At 45.3% G+C, this 21,195-nt stretch overlaps 1 pseudogene; it reads left to right on the top strand.

Annotated features, from left to right (window-relative positions):
• Nucleotides 1–4,086: 4,086 nt before the first annotated feature.
• The window catches only part of LOC146856258 (volume-regulated anion channel subunit LRRC8C pseudogene), a 366,245-nt pseudogene continuing 349,136 nt past the window's right edge, over nucleotides 4,087–21,195 (top strand).

Consider the following 21,195-nt stretch of genomic DNA (forward strand, 5'->3'; position numbering starts at 1 on the left):
TGTCTCGAAAATTGAGTATACGGGCCAAAATAGGGCGTGGGGGTGCTCCCGGTTTTGTTCTTCCCCCGGGTACACAGTGTGCCCTCTCGACAGAGAAATAGTTGGATAGGCCTCGTGGTTGGAGGTGATTGGTGATGAGATCTTCAACAAAGAGATCAAGGGCTGGGCTACCTGTTCGTTCCGGCACACCAATGAGGCGGATATTATACCTCTGTGACCGCCCTTCTTGATCTTCCAGCTTCGCAGCCATCAGCCTGTTGTCCGCCATGAGTTGGTTCACTTGTTTTTTCAGTGTGGCCGTTTCGGTCACTAGAGTTGTCATGGTTCCTTCCACCTCCGTTAGTCTAGTGGACATTTTGTTAAAGTTGGCTCGGATCAAGGAGACTTCTACCGAGAGAGCCCCAATGCGTGTGTCCACCTTGATCAGCGTGGCCATAATGTCTTGTAGGGTTACTTCTTGTGGCGCAGCATTATTTACACTTGGCGCAGGCTGGGCCTCCTTCTCCTCGGGGTCCGTCTGCAATTTGGAGTAGGCATATTTTTCCAGCTTTGCCTGGTTCAGGCCTTTTAGATTCCTGCTACTCATCCTGACTGTCGGAGTGAGTGCATGCCAGTCCTGGGATCAAGGGCGGTAGTCACCGCCGCCAGCCAGAGGGCTAGTCAGCCCCTCATGGCCTGTCGGCTTTCCCACCCCTTCTCCACTCTTCCGGTGCCTTCACAGTCGCTCCCAGATTGATGGGGGTCTTGTGTGTTTGGCCCTTAATTCTTACTCAGCTCAGTCCAGGGATGGAGGAATACTGTTACTCGGGAGCGCTCTTCTCCCTTTCAAGATGGCGTCGGCCCAGGCACTCTCCCCCCACCATCCTCTATATTGGGGTCTTTGTGGCGGGGTTGTACTGTGATGGCTTATCTGTGCACCCGCTGTGCCACTTATTTATTGCCGCCGGTATCACTGTTCTGGGCGGGGGGGGGGCCCTTTGAGGTTAGTTCTCTCCTAGCTCAGTCCAGGGATGGAGGATCATTTTTATATGAGAGCGCTTTGCTCCCTGACAAGATGGCACCAGTTCAAGCACTCCCCCCATCATTCTTTATATTGGGGCCTTTGTTGCGGGGTTGCACGGTGACTGTTTATCCGTGTACCCGTTGCGCCGCTGGTATATAGGTACCGCTGTGCTGAGTGGGGGGGGGGCCTTTCAAGTCACGCAACCGCCCGCCCGCGCCTGCTATGGAGCTGGGCTCTAGCCGCGCATTGTCTGGAGAGCGGTGTGCGCCCCACAGGCAGCAGCGCTTACCGGATCTCCGCAGCGGACCGTGACCCTGAATGCTGTTGATCTTGGTGAGTCTGAGTTGGGCTTTTCTTACATCCGCGGCAATCGTGGTTAATTGGCCGCCACTTCTGCCGAGGCTCGCCTGCAACGCCACTCCGTTGCGGTCAGCTGCGCCAGTACGTCTGCCGCGTTAGGATATGCCGCCGTCGATGTCTTTGCCGTCACAGCCTCAGGGGACCTTCGCGGTGCTTCAAAGTTGAATTGCTCGTAGCTGGGGTCTACTGCCACCTCGGCCTTCAGTTTAAAGCGATAATGCCGCCAGATAAATGAACGGATTAGCGGGGTCTGTTCTGTGACACTCGGAGCCTCTCTAGGCTGCGGCCATTTTCTTCGGCTGCAAGCTACGCCCCCCAATCAACATCACTCTTACCTACCATCATACAACAATACATGATCATACACCAAATCAAACTACTTAATATACCGACACACACATCATTACACAATCACATTCCAGCCATAACAAACCAGCCATATATCAATACTCACAATGACAGATACCCACCAAATAGTCAAAACGTACCAAACAGAAAGTATAAAAAGAAAATACGTAGTACCGTGTGTTACCACACCTAGGTGCCGATTCCGATCCTGTAAAACCCGGGTACAAATGGTCGTACGGAGCATTTTCTCTGTACAACTCGTACCCGGGAATTCCACCGTACAAACCAGCAAGTACGATTCGTACAGAAATACCATTTCCGTACGAATCGTAAAAAACACCGTACGGCAAAAAAATACATACAATTCCGATCCTTGACAGCGCGTACGCGACGTCCGCACGGAGTCAGGCAGCGTTTTACGGACCAGCAAGTACGATTCGTACCTACAGCACTCCGCACTGCTATATTTTTACGGGAGCCAAAAAGTGCCGGAAAAGCTAAGTACGCTGCGATGCACGAGGAAAAGGGGCCCGCTATGCGACGTACATGCCATCACCCACATCGTACATGTCATCATGTACGGTGTGTACCCCAACATGGCATATGTACGGCCCGTACCCCCCACCCCCCGCATGTACGGCGCGTAAACCCCACCCCCGTATGTACGGCGCGTACCCCCCACCCCCGTATGTACGGCACGTACCCCCCACCCCCGTATGTATGGCGCGTAGCCCCCACCCACGTATGTTCACACCGTACCCCAGGTGTACCCCCCACCCGCGTATGTCTGCACCGTACCCCAGGCGTACCCCCACCCACGTATGTTCACACCGTACCCCAGGCGTACCCCAATCCTCACGACTGTACAGTCCGTACATACGTGAGGATTGGGGTACGCCTGGGGTACGGTCCGTACATACGCAAGGATTGGGGTACGCCTGGGGTACAGTCCATACATACGTGAGGATTGGGGTATGCCTGGGGTACGGTCCATACATACGCGAGGATTGGGGTACGCCTGGGGTACAGTCCGTACGTACGCGAGGATTGGGGTATGCCTGGGGTACGGTCCGTACATACGCGAGGATTGGGGTACGCCTGGGGTACGGTCCGTACATACGCGGGTGGGGAGTACGCCTGGGGTACGGTGCAGACATACATTGGTGGGGGGTATGCCTGGGATACGGTGCGAACATACACAGGTGGGGGTACGCGCCGTACATACGGGGGGTGGGGGGTACGCGCCGTACATACGGGGGGTGGGGGGTACAGTGCGAATGTACGCGGGAGGGGTGGGAGGCTGGGGGGGGCATACGACTTGTACCCCGGGCACAAGTGGACTCGGGGTAGGGCTCGTACAAAGTTCGCTCCGTACGGAGCCTTTTCCATGTGCTTGTGTTTTCGGACGGGCGGTACGGATCGTACTTGCGCACTCGGACTTCAGTTTTACGATTTGTATGTAAAACTGTCCGGGGACGTCTCGTAGACTTTTCCCGAGGCGATTCGTATGTATTTTTCACGTACGAATCGTACTTCGCCGTTTGTATGGGACTTGTACGATTCGTACGTAAAAAAATACGGATACGAGTCGTACGGGAAAAAAAAATCCAGGATCGGAATCGACCCCCTAATGTTATTCACCCACACAGCCATCTTATGTCTCTATAACTTGTGTCCTATGAGCACAGTCCCACTATCATATAGGCACTCAAAAAGCACATCCAATCTATTAGCAACAAACACGACCAGCATGACACAGTTAAACACCCACCAACATACACCAACTCTAATAGTGGTATATAGCCACAGAGCAGCCATTACACAAGCACACATGACGTCCACCTTCCTTTATAAACACAAATGATGCCTACAGGCTCAACAGTGCACACCAGTGTGTGAAGCGACAGCATACTAAGCTTCTCCTCGAGTCGTGGCCCCTTCCCATACTCTACCATAGTAATAAAAAAATATTGCCGTTGTTGAGGGAGAGGAGGGGCATAATGACTCACTCGAGGCTTTTCCTCTCGTGAGTCATGGCCCATTCTCACACAGAAAACCTCAACACATATCTTAATATACAACATACATGTGGAGCTCCTCAGTGGAAGAGATACATTATATGTGCGTACCTCTACCTCTTGAGGTTTTTTTTTTTGCAATAGCATCACAACTTCTCATTTCACACCTCGTCACTGTTTATAGCTACTGCCATTAGCTAAGCAATGTATTGTTTATATGAAATGTACCTCGATAAGTAAAGCAGTGTTCTGAGAAAGAACAAAAATAATACGCAGTATTTTTATATTCCTTGCTATCCTCAATCAAGGCAGTGTTTCACTGAGAAACTGATTTGCTTCTCTTTCTGTGTAGAAAACATGCTTGCCATTGGACAACTTAAGCAGTTCAGTGAACCGAATCCAGCATTCAGGGTCCTAAAACCATGGTGGGATGTCCTGGCAGAGTACACCAACCTCATAATGGCCATGTTATCATTGTTCACAGCAAGTTTACAGGTAAGGGTAGAAGGGCTAGAGGCACTGTATACAGACAAAGCGCATTTCGTGCAATTGGTTCAAATTTGTAAAGCATTAACAATACCAAAATATACTGATTAGTAGAAATATAACATACATTTATTTACTCAATAATAATAAAATGTAAATAAATAATAATGAATTATTTTAACGAAATACAGTTTCAACACCTGTGGAATGTAAGACCGACAAAGGCAAATGTTACCTTATCTTTGATGGGAGACAATATAAATTAAGCCAGGCCTTCAAAGCAGCACTGGAAGAAAGTCCAATATGAAGCATGAAACTCCAACAAAGTGGTTGGGACAGTAATCAGGACCAACAGTTTTTGATCACATCTAAAGCCGCATTCCTCACACTGCAAGTTGGGGGTTCAGGCTATGCCCAATCACCTTTGGCTATTGCATACTAAAGGACAGGGCCCTGATGTATGTAATATGAAGGCAGAATCATATAATGGGCGGATAGATCTATGTACGTGGTAGGAACGTCAGCATATTTAATACTACAATTCAGCACATAAGAGTATTTGTGATTATTAACAGAAGTGCGATAAGGCGTGAATATACAGCAGGGAAGCATCCACTTCTGACTTTCAGTTCCTGACATTTATCCCATGAGCTAGACAAAATATATGACCATTGTATGTCCCTTGGTAAACTAAACAATAAGCATTAGAATAAAAAATGAACTGTGAGTTAGAGTCAATACAATGAAAACAATACCCTTTCAGGTAAGACAGCGAACTCCAGAACTTAGCATAGTTACCCCTACGAAATTTTATATACAGAGCCTTTTTAATCGGATTCTCAATCCCAGCCAAATGGGGTTCAAACACGGGCATGCTCTTAAAAGTTAAAAATAATTGTGTGATTTTTCTTAAGCCAGAATTGTTTCTCCTAGCAGCGTCTACCCAGTTCTAGCATATGACCCTGAGCTAATCATTTCAGGGGCGTCCCTTCGCTTTTCCCATGTAGTGCGTAAAACACTGAGTCATTCTTTGCGACTACATGTGGCAGATAGTGAATTTTAAAGCACACAGGGTCAGTAAAAATTTTCTCGGCATAACATGATTTTGGGGCTCTCAAGGAATTTTAGCACAGTGAATGATAAATGTTCTATTTTAATACACATCAGGCCAGTAAACCTGGTGCAATATGAAAAACCAGATTCTATTTACATCACAATCTAGAGCAAATTGTACATTCCAAACACTCTGTGCCAGTTCTGTCAATCTAACTAGTCATAAAAAAATATTTTACAAGATATTTCACCATCCTTCCACTAAAGGAAGGTTTTGAAAATTGGAAGCAAATAATGCAGTTTAAGCACATTTATTTGATTACTGCTCTGCTTATGCTACATTTACCTGCACATAATACTTTTATGTTATTTTCTGAATTTGATGTTAGTATAGTAAACAGCTTTGTAACTATTTGGGGGAAGCTGCCACATATCCTAGCTCTATAGCACAAAGAATGTTGAATATATTGTATTTGGTACTTTGTGACAACTCCCACCAAATATTTATTAATTTGAAATGCTTGGGTAGTCATCTAGCAAGAAACACAACCCATGTTTGATAAGATTTGCTCAAATAACATACATTAAGGATTGAAGCTGAACACACAAGCTTGATTGTAGATGATATCCCGACATCACAGATGGGTGTCAATCTGGGATTACGAGGGGTAAGAGATGTTGACCTAGTTTTCCATTTGGCACTCATCACACTGCACTCAGTGCCCCTTGTCTAAGTAAAAGGATCAGAAATAAACAGAGCTTTAAAAATCTTATGTATTTTTTACGTTCAAGTCTCTCTACCTAGCCTCTGGGCAGCAAATAAGTAGCTGTTGTGGAGCTGAGCATTGGTAAAGAGATCAACCTTTGACACCCTTACAGCTATTGCTGCCATTTTAGTGAGTAAATGCAATGGCTGCTCAGGTCTGACATTCAAACCTTCAATGTACCCCTGAACACAAATGGAAGCAAATTATTAAATAGCAATAACATTCGTGAAAATAATTTGCAACAGTGCTCGAAGAATGAGAATGTATTTACTGATAACAATGTTTGCAGATTTCTATTGAATTCTTGTGTGAAGCAAATAACGTAAGAAATAAGACTTCTTGGGTTGGAAGCCTAGTAGCAGTACGATGAAGTAATCCCAAAAAGAAATTCGGATGCATGAGACTGTCTCCTAATAAGAATGATGGGCCTAAAGTTGAACGGTTTCATAACATTTTGGAGTAATCATAGTGTGAGAAAACGACTGAGCTGCAGACAAACATGTCTGTACTTTGTTGTGGAGGGCAGGAAATGAAAAGCAATCATTAGGGCCTGCAAACCTAATCCCTACCTCATTTGAGGTAACATATTGTTTTATCTGAGCAGGAAGTAATTACTGCAGAGACAGAAAATACCTCCACAAAGTATTATCCATTTTAAGCACTGCCCCTCCTGCTAACATAGCCTTCTTCCATATAAACTATTGCTGAAGACAAGACAACCATGCTGACCTCTGTCCTCAAAGAAGTAATCTCTGCCTTCCACATTCCCTCCTGCTGTCTCCTCAGCTAAATGTAAGTATTATAGTCAGGATCATGTGAGGTTTGCCTTTAGGCCATATATCAGAAGATGGGCAGCTCCTGCCTCAATGGGTTCTTCTTAGCCTGCCCTAGTATCTCTTGCTCTCAAAATACTTGGTTAGATGTTCCTCTTTCAAAACACTTTTCATTACCAACAGGGTGACTGTTGGTAATGAAACAAATGAAATGAATGAAACAAATAAAATGTTGGTAATGAAACAAAGCTTCACTGATATCCACAGATTAGAACTCTGGCCTCAAAACTGGCATCCCCGCCCTCATTAATTTCCTTCAGGAAGCTACACACTGATGGAACTTCCTTCTCTGTCCACAAAGCAACATTTTAAAACTCACTCCCTGCAAAGATAGAAAACATCCAAAATCACCTCAAATTCAGGGACGCAGAAAAGACCTGGCTATTCTGTAAAGGTGACACCCCTACTGCAAAGCAGTCCTAAATCCTAACAACCCCACAAAATTGAGTCAGTCACCCCTGTACTGGTCACTACTCTTGGCTCCATTCCAAGGTTAAGTGTATCTAACAATATTGCATGCATATATCTTTTCCCAAAAACACATTGACAATTATGCTCATTAGAACTGCACAATTTTGTACTAGGAACTACGCAATTCCACTTAGGCCCTGATTACAAATGCCTTGGAAGAGAGTGTGATATCTATTGCACAAGTTAAGTTAGATACTAAGAGGGGGGTCTCAATTTAGGGTGTGATTTGTGAGTTTTGTGTGAAAATGGGACATAAGATATAACTTTTAGTGTTCTGTGCACCAAAACCTGCTTGCTGTGTTATTTACAACACACTTATCCCCCCAAAAAGCTTTTCCCAGGTACATTTTGGCAAGGGAAACCTGTTGAAAGTTACCTGGGAAAAAGTGTTGTGGTTTTGGGGCTTGCGATGTGGATATGTGCTCTACCAGGAGCTACCACAAATTTCGAAATTAACTAGGCCAAACATAATCGGTGGCTTTAACCACTCAGGTTCATAGAACACAAAGTTTTAAGCATGGTACAAAGGTGGGCACTAATACTACTACACTTAAAAAATGTATCTCAAACGTTTTTGAAAAGCATCATTGATGGTGCTTTTAAAGCTGTACCTTATTCTGAATGACAAACCATTACTCCACAGCCCGGCCGTGAGTCATTCTCCCCCGGACCGTTGTGAAGCACAGGTACGTCCCCTCTTGATTAGAATAGATAAATTTGTCCCCTATCCATTTGACTCACAGACAGCCGTCTGTATCATCTTTTTCAGACTCCAACGGTCCTTCCTTTTGTAAATTACCATGATTACTCGGAATCCATTTTTAGGTATGTAGGGTTGATTTACTGTAACCCTTCACCGTTAGAAGGCGGTCCACTGCATGGCTTTTCACTTTTATGTTTTTTTTCCGATCCCAAGCACATGGGTATGCTACCGTGCCCCCCTAGATGGCTTAGGTTGTTTAACTCTCATTTCGAAGCATTCCGCACATATTCACAGTTGAATATATTGCCAGGAGATCGTAATCTTTTCCCCGCATATTACCACATGGTCTTTGCCATAGAGTATTATGTGCACTCACATCTTTTAAAGCCACGTAGAACATATATTTTTATTGTAAACCTGGGGGCAGATTTACAAGCCCCTTGCATCATCTTTACGACACCGCTGCGTCACTGATGTGACGCATGTCGTTGTAAACCATGCGCCTCTATGCTACAGATTTACAACATGACACGTCTAGTGAGATGCGTCACGTTGTAAAGCCCTGAGCTACAATATACTTGTGTCAGGTATAATGTATGCAGGGTGGGCGTTCCGTCGCAAGGAAGCCCCGTAAAAGTGACGCAGTGAAATCTAAACGATTTCACTGAGTCACTTTTATGTCCATGCTATGTCAAAATCTTACGCCTGCTTGTAGCAGGCGTAAGAAGTGACGCAGCATTGCAAGTATAGGATGCCCCTGAGCAGTGCTGGAGTTGCGCTGCGCTTGTGATATGACTCCAGCACTCCATCACCTATACGCTGACAGATGCGTCACGCATCTGTCTCTCCTTGTGCCACGGTGTGCCGCATTTACAATGCGGCGCATCCATGGTGGCGCAAGGGGTTCCTAACATCACACAAAATAAGTGGCGCATTCCTGCTAATCTGCAGGGATGCGCCAGTTATTGTAAATCTGCCCCCTGGTATTTTGCACTAATCTAGGAGCGAGTTAACAGTTTAGAATGTGTTTGTTATAAAGCATGGGGCTTTTGTTTGGCCAGATTTCTTTCATTCCGTGTGCACAGTATCTGTTGTTAGAACAGGATTTTTGAGACACGAGCATGAGCTCTAGATGCACCCCTCTGGCCCGCGTCACTCCTGCTTTATGTATATACTCATATGTCCCTGTGAATTGGCTTTACCTGGATTTTTGTTAACTTACAGGAGGCTACTGATCAACCTCACTCGGATGTGTGGAGGTTCTAACATACCTTCCCCCCGCGGTGTGAGGCCCGTGAGCCCATCGCCACTTCAGCAAGTGCTTTATGCACCTTTCTGAATTTATTCTCCCTCTCATTAGGTATGCGCCTAATGGTTTTCCTCCTCTCTCGCCCTCTCTGATTTAGGAGCCTGTTGGCCCATCAACTTCTGAAAATCTACGGCCTAATTTGTTCGAGCTGCATTTTAATCGGTAAACTTCCACTGTCTTCTCTTTCACTTACGCGATCGACACTCTCCACCTCTCTACTAATGGACATTATCTAATTGTTCCTAGGTGATCCTTTTTCACTCCCTGTTGGTCCTGATGAAGACCTCAAGTTAACGACTAAGTTACCTGATTGTACATAGGGTCGAAACGTCAACATTCTTACACTACTTTGCAAGCACAGATGACAGAGATCAATTATCTGTGGCTATGATTTGCTATGTCTTTTGGATTATTTTGCCGTCATTAGGCTAGATAGGTTTCAGTTTTGACTGATGTTTATATTGCACATTGCCTTTCCTTTCCTACAACCCTCACCAGCACAGACTCTTTCCCGAGCACTCTATTCCCTTTCTCCAAGCACCATTTTGTTTAAATGTACAGACAAGCATGCTGTCTCCAAGATTCAGATGTTATAATTAAAAGTACATTTATTTGTATTCATCATGTTGTTTTTTGAATGATTCAATGTTGCATTTTGATAAAGCATATTCCATTGTTACCGCTCTTATCCTATACTAACCATAACTCCACAGCACACAACATAATTAAGATATCTGCAAGTGCTTTGATTTCTAAAAAAAAAAAGCAACATAGCTATTGCCCTTCTGTACTTTTGAGACTTTTATTTATAGGGGTTCTAGTGTAAAACACATTGTAAACTTAGCATTGCTTGAAAACTGTTTAAGTTCAATATACAAAATTGTGTTCTATGTTACACTGGCTACAGGATATTTTATAGTTTTGGATTAGCTATTTTATCGATCCCAGAAGGATGAAAAGGTAAGATGGCTTTGTTGGAATTCAAATTCAAATCCATGTCCGGCGGGATTTAGAGTTGGTTGAGTGACTGAAGGTTCAAGCCAGGCTTGAGACAGATGCCTGGCTCACCTTGTGGTCCTCTTAGACACTTAAGACCAAAAAGAGCCAAGGTTGCTTGAGGCTTTTCACTGTCACTCACACTCTAACCTCATGCAGCAAGAATTAAAAACAAAGCATTGACCTGTGATATAAAACAGGAGAAAGTAATAGCCATATAGTGTCTGAAATTCACGAGAAACCAGAAAAACTGGATTCAGTCCCAGCTTCCTTGCTTGACTAAATCCTTGGCAATGTTTAATTTCACCATACTTCCTTATACTATTGCATATGGGAGCACCTTGAAATATGTGAGAACTGTATAAAAATATCTTGCATTTGATTTAATAGTCAATAATGCTTCTACCTATATAATAAGAATCAAGGCCACATTTAGGGTGAAAATGACAACTGTCTTGCCTCTTAGTGGCTTATTTATAGGATTTTAGAATTGGGCAGTGCAACAAGACACCTTGCTGTGCTGCCCTGTGCCAAAGTGAAAGGGCAGGAATGTATCATAGTTTTACATTATGGTGCATTCCTGTCCTTTCACTGTGCGCTGGTGCAGTTTCTGCAGCCTAACGCCAACGCAGGCACCCTTGCCCCATGGTGCAAGGGTGACTCCGTTGCATGCAGGATTGTTTTTGTGCAGAAAGGGACACCTTCCTGCACAAAAACAATGCTAATAGGTGTTTTCCTTTTTCTACTTGTGCTACAGAATGCAGCACACATAGAAAGAGGAAATAATGAGGAGAAATGAACATATTTCTCCTCGTTACACGTCATCTTGTGAAGCGTGCGGATTTGCCGCTTTCCCAGGTTTACATGACTTTGTAACTCTGGGTCAGCGTCAAATTCCATTGGTGTTGCGTGGGAAAACCCACTGCAACGCCCATAGAACGCATCCGGGGCGCAGAGTAAGGCAACGCAGTGATTTGCGCTGCATCGCCATAGTCATGATTTAATAGGCCACTTAAAGCCATGCAAGGTGGCTTTGCGTGGCATCTAAATCGAAATGAGAGGTCGGCGTCATGCATGTACCACTTTCCTTGGTGCAAAAGTGATGCCAGGCTCTCATAAATAAGCCCCTTAATTCACTAATGGCATTACCGTTATGGTGGAGTGGCATGAATGATTTCTAAGTTAGTGATAAAAACTATCTCTTGTAATAAATACTCGTCAATGCAGTGATATAATATGTTGACTAAGGTGAAACACTTCTGCATTTTAAAGAATTGTACTATTTTGAATTTTGGATGACCTTATTATATTTTTGTATAATGTTTTGTTGCACAATTTAAATGACAAACATTTTCAATGCTTGACTTGTGCACAGGCTCTTAGAGTCAAACCATAGCCTTCGCTTAGGCAGTCCTCACTGTTAATTTGCTGGCTCGTCCCACTCTATGTAAAAGGTATCTATAAAAAGAATAATATTTTTGACATTTTTTCTATTGCATTTAGATCGCACTCCAAACTGCTTTTGTCGTGATTTTATATATTTGTTGCACTGCACTTTATGATTGGTCTTGGGCCACTAAGAAAATAAAAGCAATGACTACAAATATTTATGTTGTAATGCCATGCACAATTTTAATTTCCTGAAAGTTTTCTTCCCAACGGAAAATCCTTCATGCATATCACTATCTTTGTATAAATTGCCCTGTGATGGGCGCTTAAAGTGCAGCTTTTATTGCTATGAGGATGTTGCAGGGCACCCCTGTAATGTGTATTTGGGGATGGGGCAGGATCTGATAATAGCAGCTTTGATCACTGCTGCTGCTTTTACAGCTCTTCCATGGCCCCCTTATGAGATGTTTAGGCAGAGCAGTAAATGAAAAGCGGGCACCTGAAAGAAGAAAGAATGACGGAACATCTGGCTTTAAACAGATGTGTTTTAAGGCAAGGTGAATGCCTTGGAGTGACCGACTTGAAGGTAGGGTGACCAACTGACATGGGTGCAAATTCAGGACGGTGAGTGTAAAAATTCAGGACAAAGGGTCAAAATTCAGGACAAAAATTCAGGACAAATTTCGAGACAAAAGTACGTTTTACAGACACATCTGTGCCATTGCGCGATGTAAAGCAGCACACATAGGATATAACTAATTGGGACCTGTAGTGCTGCACTAGAGTGCAGTCCTCCGAGTGGCCAGATTTATGTGTTAGATCGCTTCAAGCATTCCATTTCTGTTCAGCTGGTGATGACTTGCATAGGGGCTGGTACAGTACTAAGTAATGGATACAACCTATAGCGGACAGTTTTTGTGTGAGGGTAAGAGCATTAAGCAGGAAAAGGGAGTTATTAGCCAGCCTGCATGAGCTATAATTGGCTACACACTGCTGAGCGTTATGGTATTATTGTAGTTCAGAGTGGTTAGATAGGAGGTGATATCACTATATAATGACCTGGCTAGTGGCTAGCCATTTATCAGCCCTCCTTATTTTACCTGTATATTGAAAATAGTATACTGCTTGGGCTGTTTCATTTCTGTGAGCTGTAAACTGTAGATTCTCACAGATGCACAGAAGTGTGCTACGGACTAGAAACTGTATACACTGTTAAGGCATAATTGAAGGGCAGAAGGAGGCACCGTCTTTTACATACAGAACATTTTCTATTGAATGGAAGAAAAAATGCCAACATGCAGTTTTACTGATAAAAATATATAGCACATAAATGCTAATGTGTGGAAATGTGTTTTTGGCAAATATGTATCATTTCAACATCACCAAATAAAGTGTCTTGATTGTTTTGATCCTATTAAAACTCTGTTTGTAGCACACTTCTGAATTACAAGCAGGTGGTTCATTTGTGGTGTCCTAACTGCTGATATGTTTTGAAACCTTTGCACAGTTCATTTGCAGATATTTAAAGGTTGTATTTTACAAACAAACTGACAGCTTACAGCCTTTGTTTTCCCACCCACAAGAAAACTTGGGAAAACATGGTGCATTCTGCAACACATTTGTCATTATATAACAATTGTATTAACTTCTAAAACATAGTAAATGATGACTTTACTGTGCAGGAGGACAGGGCCTAATGGGAGATGTAGTCAGTACAAACACTACTCCTCCCATCCAGCACAAACACCTAATCTGGGCCTATTGTAACTGACAGTCAATGGAAGTGTACTGGCAAGATGGCTGACACTGGGGACTGGTGTTTGTAGCACAAGGCCTTGATGTGAGTTGGGTTCAAGTAAAACACCATGCAACAGTGTTAGCCATCTTGCAAGTATACTTCACATCATTATCTATACAACACTCTTCCTGGTGGCCTGGTTGGGCCGGGCGTGAGGAGGAGTTTAAGTTTCCCAAACAGCCCATCAGCACTCAAACCCCAGCTCATGAATGAGCCATAAATTTGCAAAAAGATAACTCTGAAATCTCATCTAACTATGTAGTCTAAATAAAAATTGAGCTGTGTATACACAAAGCTAAGCAATCACACATTCGGCTCCTTACAGGCATTCACGCCGTTGAGCAACTGGTGCTGGCGATGATCACCCAAACCTCTCCTGGGTGATCAATGCGTATGAGGGTTACCAGGGAGAAATGGGCCAGGTCATTGAGATCCTAAGGAATATCGAGCAGCTGCAGGCAGACCAAAACCAACGTCTGGACAGGTTTAACAACAAAATAGACAACATGACTGGGATGATGCGGGATATTGGTACCAGCTTCTGCTAGATTGCTAGTCACCTAGCCACACCTCCCTGTGTGCCCACAACATCTGTTGCCACCATATCTGCACAAGCCAGAGGAAGGGACATGGAGTCTGACGGAGAGTACCCCAGGAACATACAGCTGCGGGTCCCCCACCCAAACGTGGGAAAGGGTGTCCGGGGAAGCATAAGTGAGAGTCGGATGGCATTGCACCACCCTGAGGAAGTGAAAAGGTACCCTTGATATCATCCAGTGTGTGGCAGGAGTTGCCTCTGTTGACTTTGATAAATAACTGTCCCACACTGATGGAGGGTCAAAGTTGGGCTTTGGACTTGAATAACCGTGGCTTGTCACTGGTGGATTTTATCTACAAACACTATCAACTCCAATATGCTAGTTCGTTTTTCGTTGTGAGCACACAACCATTGTGTGGCTTTAATTTTGCACTATTTGTAAAAAAAATAAACCACTTTACACGGAAATACTTGCTCATGTTGTGACTTTGAATTCAAACTGTACATATTGTAATCACCCTCTAATCACAACGATGAAAGTGTCCACAACCTAGGTAACAATTACTTGTAAGTAGTAAACTAAGTGGCAGTGAGTAAATAAACCTTCGCACAGCATGATAGATATACACAACCAGGATATCTCACACACCGTAGTACACAGTAAATATTCACTGAACGTCAATTGTCTACCCAGCTACCACCACTTGCCAGCCCAGTAAACAATCTATGTTAGCCAACTAGTTCATTATGTTCAAACATTGATTTGAACATGTTTGGATGTGTGATATCAGACAAGGCACACCTCAATGTTGAACACATTTTTATTGTCCAGATACAACCTGGTGCCTGAACACTTAGGGTCCGATTATGATGTCGGTCAGAAGAGCATCCAAAAGCCTTTCAAGTCAGACCTTCCGACCGGCTCGTATTTGGAGTCGGTTTTCCCATTCGACGCATTACAATGCCCAGAACCCATTACTTACCGACTCACTCGGTTACTTCGATTCCGACTAGGTCTTCCAGCAGAGAAGCCTACTGAAATGCCAAGTGGAGCCGTTCAGAGCCACTTTCGAGTCCGAATCCGGCCGCCCTATCACGATGTGTACTTCCTATGCATCGAATCGGTCGGACCAACCAACCCGTCAGAGCAGTTGGAAGGGGAGTATTTCTGCTTCGAAGTTCATCACAACACGATTCCTGTGACCGAGACTGTGTAGTTATGCATTCCATCGTGCATATCATCCCTCTACTGTACATCTACCATGAAAATACAAACCCAACTTACGCGGTCGTCGCAGACGGTAAGTTAGACGTCTACCCCTACAGAATAACATAACTACCCTGCAAAAGACAATACAAGAGAAATCAGGGGCGTAACTACAGCCAAATTTGGGGGGGGGGGAGAATACTTCCAGCAATGTTGTGTCAAAAGTTGGGGTGCTAATACTTCCAGCAATGTAGATCCAAATAGGGGTGTGGGGGGCTAATACTCCCAGCAATGTAGAGCCAAATTGTGGGGGTGGGGGGGCTAATACTTCCAGCAATGTAGAGCCAATTGGGGGAGGGGCTAATACTCCTAGCGATGTAGAGAAATTTTTTTTTGGGGGGGGGGGTAATACTTCCAGCAATGTAGAGCCAATTGGGGGGGTAGGGGACTAATACTACAAGCAATTTAGAACCAATTTGGGGGGGTGGGGGGCTAAAACTCCTAGCAATGTAGAGCCAATTGGGGGGCTAATACTCCCAAAAATGTAGAGCCAATTGGGGGGAGCTAATACTCCCAGCAATGTAGAGCCAATTTGGGGGGTGGGGGCTACAACTCCCAGCAATGTAAAGCCAATTGGGGGGGGGGGGTTAATACTCCAAGCAATGTAGAGTCAATTGGGTGATGTGGGGGGCTAATACTCCCAGCAATGTAGAGCCAATTGGGGGTTGGGGGCTAACTCCCAGCAACGTAGAGCCAATTTGGGGGGTTTGGGGCTAATACTCCCAGCAATGGAAAGCCAATTGGGGGGGGGCAATATTTCCAGCAATTTAGAGCTAAAATATCTAATACTCCCAGCAATGCAGAGCCAATTGATGGTGGGTGGGGGGCTAATTCTCCCAGCAATGTAGAGCCAACGGAGGGGGCTAATACTCCCAGCAATGTAGAGTAAATTGGGTGGTGTGGGGGGGCTAATACTCCCAGCAATGTAGAGCCAATTGGGGGCTGTGGGGCTAACTTCCAGCAATGTAGAGCCAATGTGGGGGGTGGGGAGTAATACTCCCAGCAATGGAGAGCCGATTTGGGGATGGGGGTTATATTTCCAGCAATGTAGAGCCAATTGGGTGGTGGGGGGGCTAATACTCCCAGCAATGCAGAGCCAATTGGTGGTGGGTGGGGGGCTAATACTCCCAGCAATGTAGAGCCAATGGGGGACTAATACTCCCAGCAATGTAAAACCAATTGTGGGGGCTAATACTCCCAGCAATTTAGAGCCAATGGGGAGGGGGGGGAAGCATCAGTGAGAGTCGGATGGCAATGCACCACCCTGAGGAAGTGAAAAGGTGCCCTTGATATTGGCCAGTGTGTGGCAGGAGTTGCCTCTGTTGACTGTCATAAATAACTGTCCTACACTGATGGAGGGTCAAAGTTGGGCTTTGGACTTGAATAACCGTGGCATGTCACTGGTGGATTTTATCTACAAACACTATCAACTCCAATCTGCTAGTTCGTTTTTCGTTGTGAGCACACAACCATTGTGTGGCTTTAATTTTGCACTATTTGTAAAAAAATAAACCACTTTACACAGAAATACTTGCTCATGTTGTGACTTTGAATTCAAAATGTACATATTGTAATCACCCTCTAATCACAACGAGGAAAGTGTCCACAACCTAGGTAACAATTACTTGTAAGTAGTAAACTAAGTGGCAGTGAGTAAATAAACCTTCGCACAGCATGATAGATATACACAACCAGGATATCTCACACACCGTAGTACACAGTAAATATTCACTGAACGTCAATTGTCTACCCAGCTACCACCACTTGCCAGCCCAGTAAACAATCTATGTTAGCCAACTAGTTCATTATGTTCAAACATTGATTTGAACATGTTTGGATGTGTGATATCAGACAAGGCACACCTCAATGTTGAACACATTTTTATTGTCCAGATACAACCTGGTGCCTGAACACTTAGGGGCCGATTATGATGTCGGTTAGAAGAGCATCCAAAAGCCTTTCAAGTCGGACCTTCCGACCGGCTCGTATTTGGAGTCGGTTTTCCCATTCGACGCATTACAATGCCCAGAACCCATTACTTACCGACTCACTCGGTTACTTCGATTCCGACTAGGTCTTCCAGCAGAGAAGCCTTCTGAAATGCCAAGTGGAGCCGTTCAGAGCCACTTTCGAGTCCGAATCCGGCCGCCCTATCACGATGTGTACTTCCTATGCGTCGAATCGGTCGGACCAACCAACCCGTCAGAGCAGTTGGAAGGGGAGTATTTCTGCTTCGAAGTTCATCACAACACGATTCCTGTGACCGAGACTGTGTAGTTATGCATTCCATCGTGCATATCATCCCTCTACTGTCCATCTACCATGAAAATACAAACCCAACTTACGCGGTCGTCGCAGACGGTAAGTTAAATGTCTACCCCTACAGAATAACATAACTACCCTGCAAAAGACAATACAAGAGAAAGCAGGGGCGTAACCACAGCCAAATTTTTGGGGGGGGGGGGGGAGAATACTTCCAGCAATGTCGTGTCAAAAGTATGGGTGCTAATACTTCCAGCAATGTAGATCCAAATAGGGGTGTGGGGGGCTAATACTCCCAGCAATGTAGAGCCAAATTGTGGGGGTGGGGGGGCTAATACTTCCAGCAATGTAGAGCCAATTGGGGGAGGGGCTAATACTCCTAGCGATGTAGAGAACATTTTTGGGGGGTGGAGGGGGTAATACTTCCAGCAATGTAGAGCCAGTTAGGGGGGTGGGGAGCTAATACTCCCAGCAATGTAGAGACAATTGGGGGGGATAGGGAACTAATACTACAAGCAATTTAGAACCAATTCGGGGTGATGGGGTCTAATACTCCTAGCAATGTAGAGCCAATTGGGGGGGCTAATACTCCCAAAAATGTAGAGCCAATTGGGGGAGCTAATAATCCCAGCAATGTAGAGCCAATTTGGGGGGTGGGGGCTGAAACTCCCAGCAATGTAAAGCCAATTGGGGGGGGTTAAAACTCCAAGCAATGTAGAGTCAATTGGGTGATGTGGGGGGCTAATACTCCCAGCAATGTAGAGCCAATTGGGGGTTGGGGACTAACTCCCAGCAATGTAGAGCCAATTTGGGGGGTGGGGGGCTAATACTCCCAGCAATGGACAGCCAATGGGGGGGGGGAGCGTGGGGGGGGCAATATTTCCAGCAATTTAGAGCTAAAATATCTAATACTCCCAGCAATGCAGAGAAAATTGATGGTGGGTAGGGGACTAATACTACAAGCAATTTAGAACCAATTTGGGGGCGTGGGGGGCTAATACTCCTAGCAATGTAGGACCAATTGGGGGGCTAATACTCCCAAAAATGTAGAGCCAATTGGGGGGGAGCTAATACTCCCAGCAATGTAGAGCCACTTTGGGGGTGGGGGCTACAACTCCCAGCAACGTAAAGCCAATTGGGGGGGGGTTAATACTCCAAGCAATGTAGAGTCAATTGAGTGATGTGGGGGGCTAATACTCCCAGCAATGTAGAGCCAATTGGGGTTGGGGGCTAACTCCCAGCAATGCAGAGCCAATTTGGGGAGTGGGGGGCTAATACTCCCAGCAATGGACAGCCAATTGGGGGGGGGGGGCGTGGGGGGGGGTGGCAATATTTCCAGCAACTTAGAGCTAAAATATCTAATACTCCCAGCAATGCAGAGCCAATTGATGGTGGGTGGGGGGCTAATTCTCCCAGCAATGTAGAGCCAATGGGGGGGTGCTAATACACCCAGCAATGTAGAGTCAATTGGGTGGTGTGTGGGGGCTAATACTCCCAGCAATGTAGAGCCAACTGGGGGCTGTGGGGCTAACTCCCAGCAATGTAGAGCCAATTTGGGGGGTGGGGAGTAATACTCCCAGCAATTGAGAGCCAATTGGGGGGTGGGGGTATATTTCCAGCAATGTAGAGCCAATTTGGGTGGTGGGGGGGCTAATACTCCCAGCAATGCAGAGCCAATTGGTGGTGGGTGGGGGGCTAATACTCTCACCAATGTAGAGCCAATGGGGGGCTAATACTCCCAGCAATGTAGAACCAATTGTGGGGGCTAATACTCCCAGCAATTTAGAGCCAATGGGCGGGGGGGGGGCTAATACTCAGAGCAATGTCGAGCCAATTTGTGGGGGTGGTTGTTAAAACTCCCAGCAATGTAGAGCCAATTTGGGGAAGTGGGGGCTATTACTTCCAGCAATGTAGAGCCAATTGGGGGGGTGGGGGAGGCTAATACTTCCAGCAATGTAGAGTCAATTGGAGGAGTGGGGGTAATACTCCCAGCAATGTTGAGCCCATTGGGAAGTAACACTCCCAGCAATGTGTCCTTGAATAATTTAACTGGTGCTCATGCAAAGTGCCTCAATACCTCCGGGTGGAGTACAAGCTGCAGAACACTGCAAAAAAACTTAGCGTAATGTTACTAGGCAGGAAATGCATTCTCACACTGTGGCAGCAAAAGTAATTGTCAACTTAAAGGAAGGGGCAGAGTGGAGGTGCTGGTGCTCTAGGGACTGTTGAGAAATAAAAAAGACTCATCGGCTAGTAAATTGTCCCTTAAAATCCTGTGAAATACTTGTGTGCTGCTACGCAAAGACGACAGACCAGCCACCCAAAGCAGCTCAAGAACTGTCTGTGTGTGTGGGGAAGCTGTCCCCACCAGGCCACTGAAATGTGGTGCCAGTATCTTGTCTGCTCCCCAGCTGTGCTGTAAATTGAGGCTGGGGAGCAGCCTTTGGGGCATACTCACCTTGGCGCCATGCCTCGCGTGCCCTGACAGAAGCAGTGTTACCTCCCCCACCTGCCCATCACTGTCAGGTCATGGCAGGTGCAGGGAGGTTGCGTTGTATGTAGAGACCTCGCAGGGAGGCAAGCTTAATTTGGCCATTCCAACCTACCTCCCACCCCCTTGATCAGCAGCAGTGTGCTTTTTGAAACCTCCCTTGTCAGGGAAATGCACAGAAGCTACAATGAAAGGGATGATCACTGAATGTGTGCCTATTACTTTTAGAGTGCCCGAGCATCATTGTGATCCCAATCCGACCCTGGTTCCATAGCATGTTGTGTCTGTCAAATGAGGGAATGTCATCCTCAGGTAGGTACAGTCAGACCACTAAATACTAGGAGAAACACTCATTTTATGTTGGAACAGGAATTCCCCTAGCCACATATATGTATGTATCACAAAGTGAATGCTTGAGTCCACCACAACACTCAATGAAACATCGCAGGGCAACAGAACTCCAATGTACTCACAAAAGTATGTCCGCAGAGACATATTCACTGGCACCATGCCTGCACCTACATGCATCTGTTACACAGGCTAAATCCTAGGATCTGAAACGCAGACAAAGACCACTACATCTCATGTCATAGGAAGTCACATTGCAGGAAGTGACATCATGTATCCATATTACCTTGCCATTTCCCGAACTCCCGCGACAAAGTACATGGTTTACTCTGGATAGCAGCCAAAGAAAATACAATATGTATTAATCACACAGGAAAGTGAAGTCAAAATCAATAGCTGATCTACCAAGTAGCAAGGCAATACATCCACCCAATCAGATGGATAACCTAGGCCTAGCTTATTTCCTATCTCACACCTCACTTTATCGGATGAATAAAATGTTGACAGATCAATACGTCTACAAACATCAGATTAACTACTACAGTCCAACTTGGACCTCCACTCCCTAATGAGACCAATCACATAGTCCCACATCCTGTGTCATGACAAGTAAAGCAGTGTCAGAACAGGTCATCATAGGGAGACACAACCAGAATGGGATGTTGGATGTGTCAGGAATAACAACATGGGAAGGACCCAGCACAGATCCACATCAGGACTCAGACAGATGAATCCCTTACATACAATCACTACCA

This window comes from Triturus cristatus, chromosome 4_1 (assembly GCF_964204655.1).
Source record: "Triturus cristatus chromosome 4_1, aTriCri1.1, whole genome shotgun sequence".
In the NCBI taxonomy this organism is placed as follows: domain Eukaryota; kingdom Metazoa; phylum Chordata; class Amphibia; order Caudata; family Salamandridae; genus Triturus; species Triturus cristatus.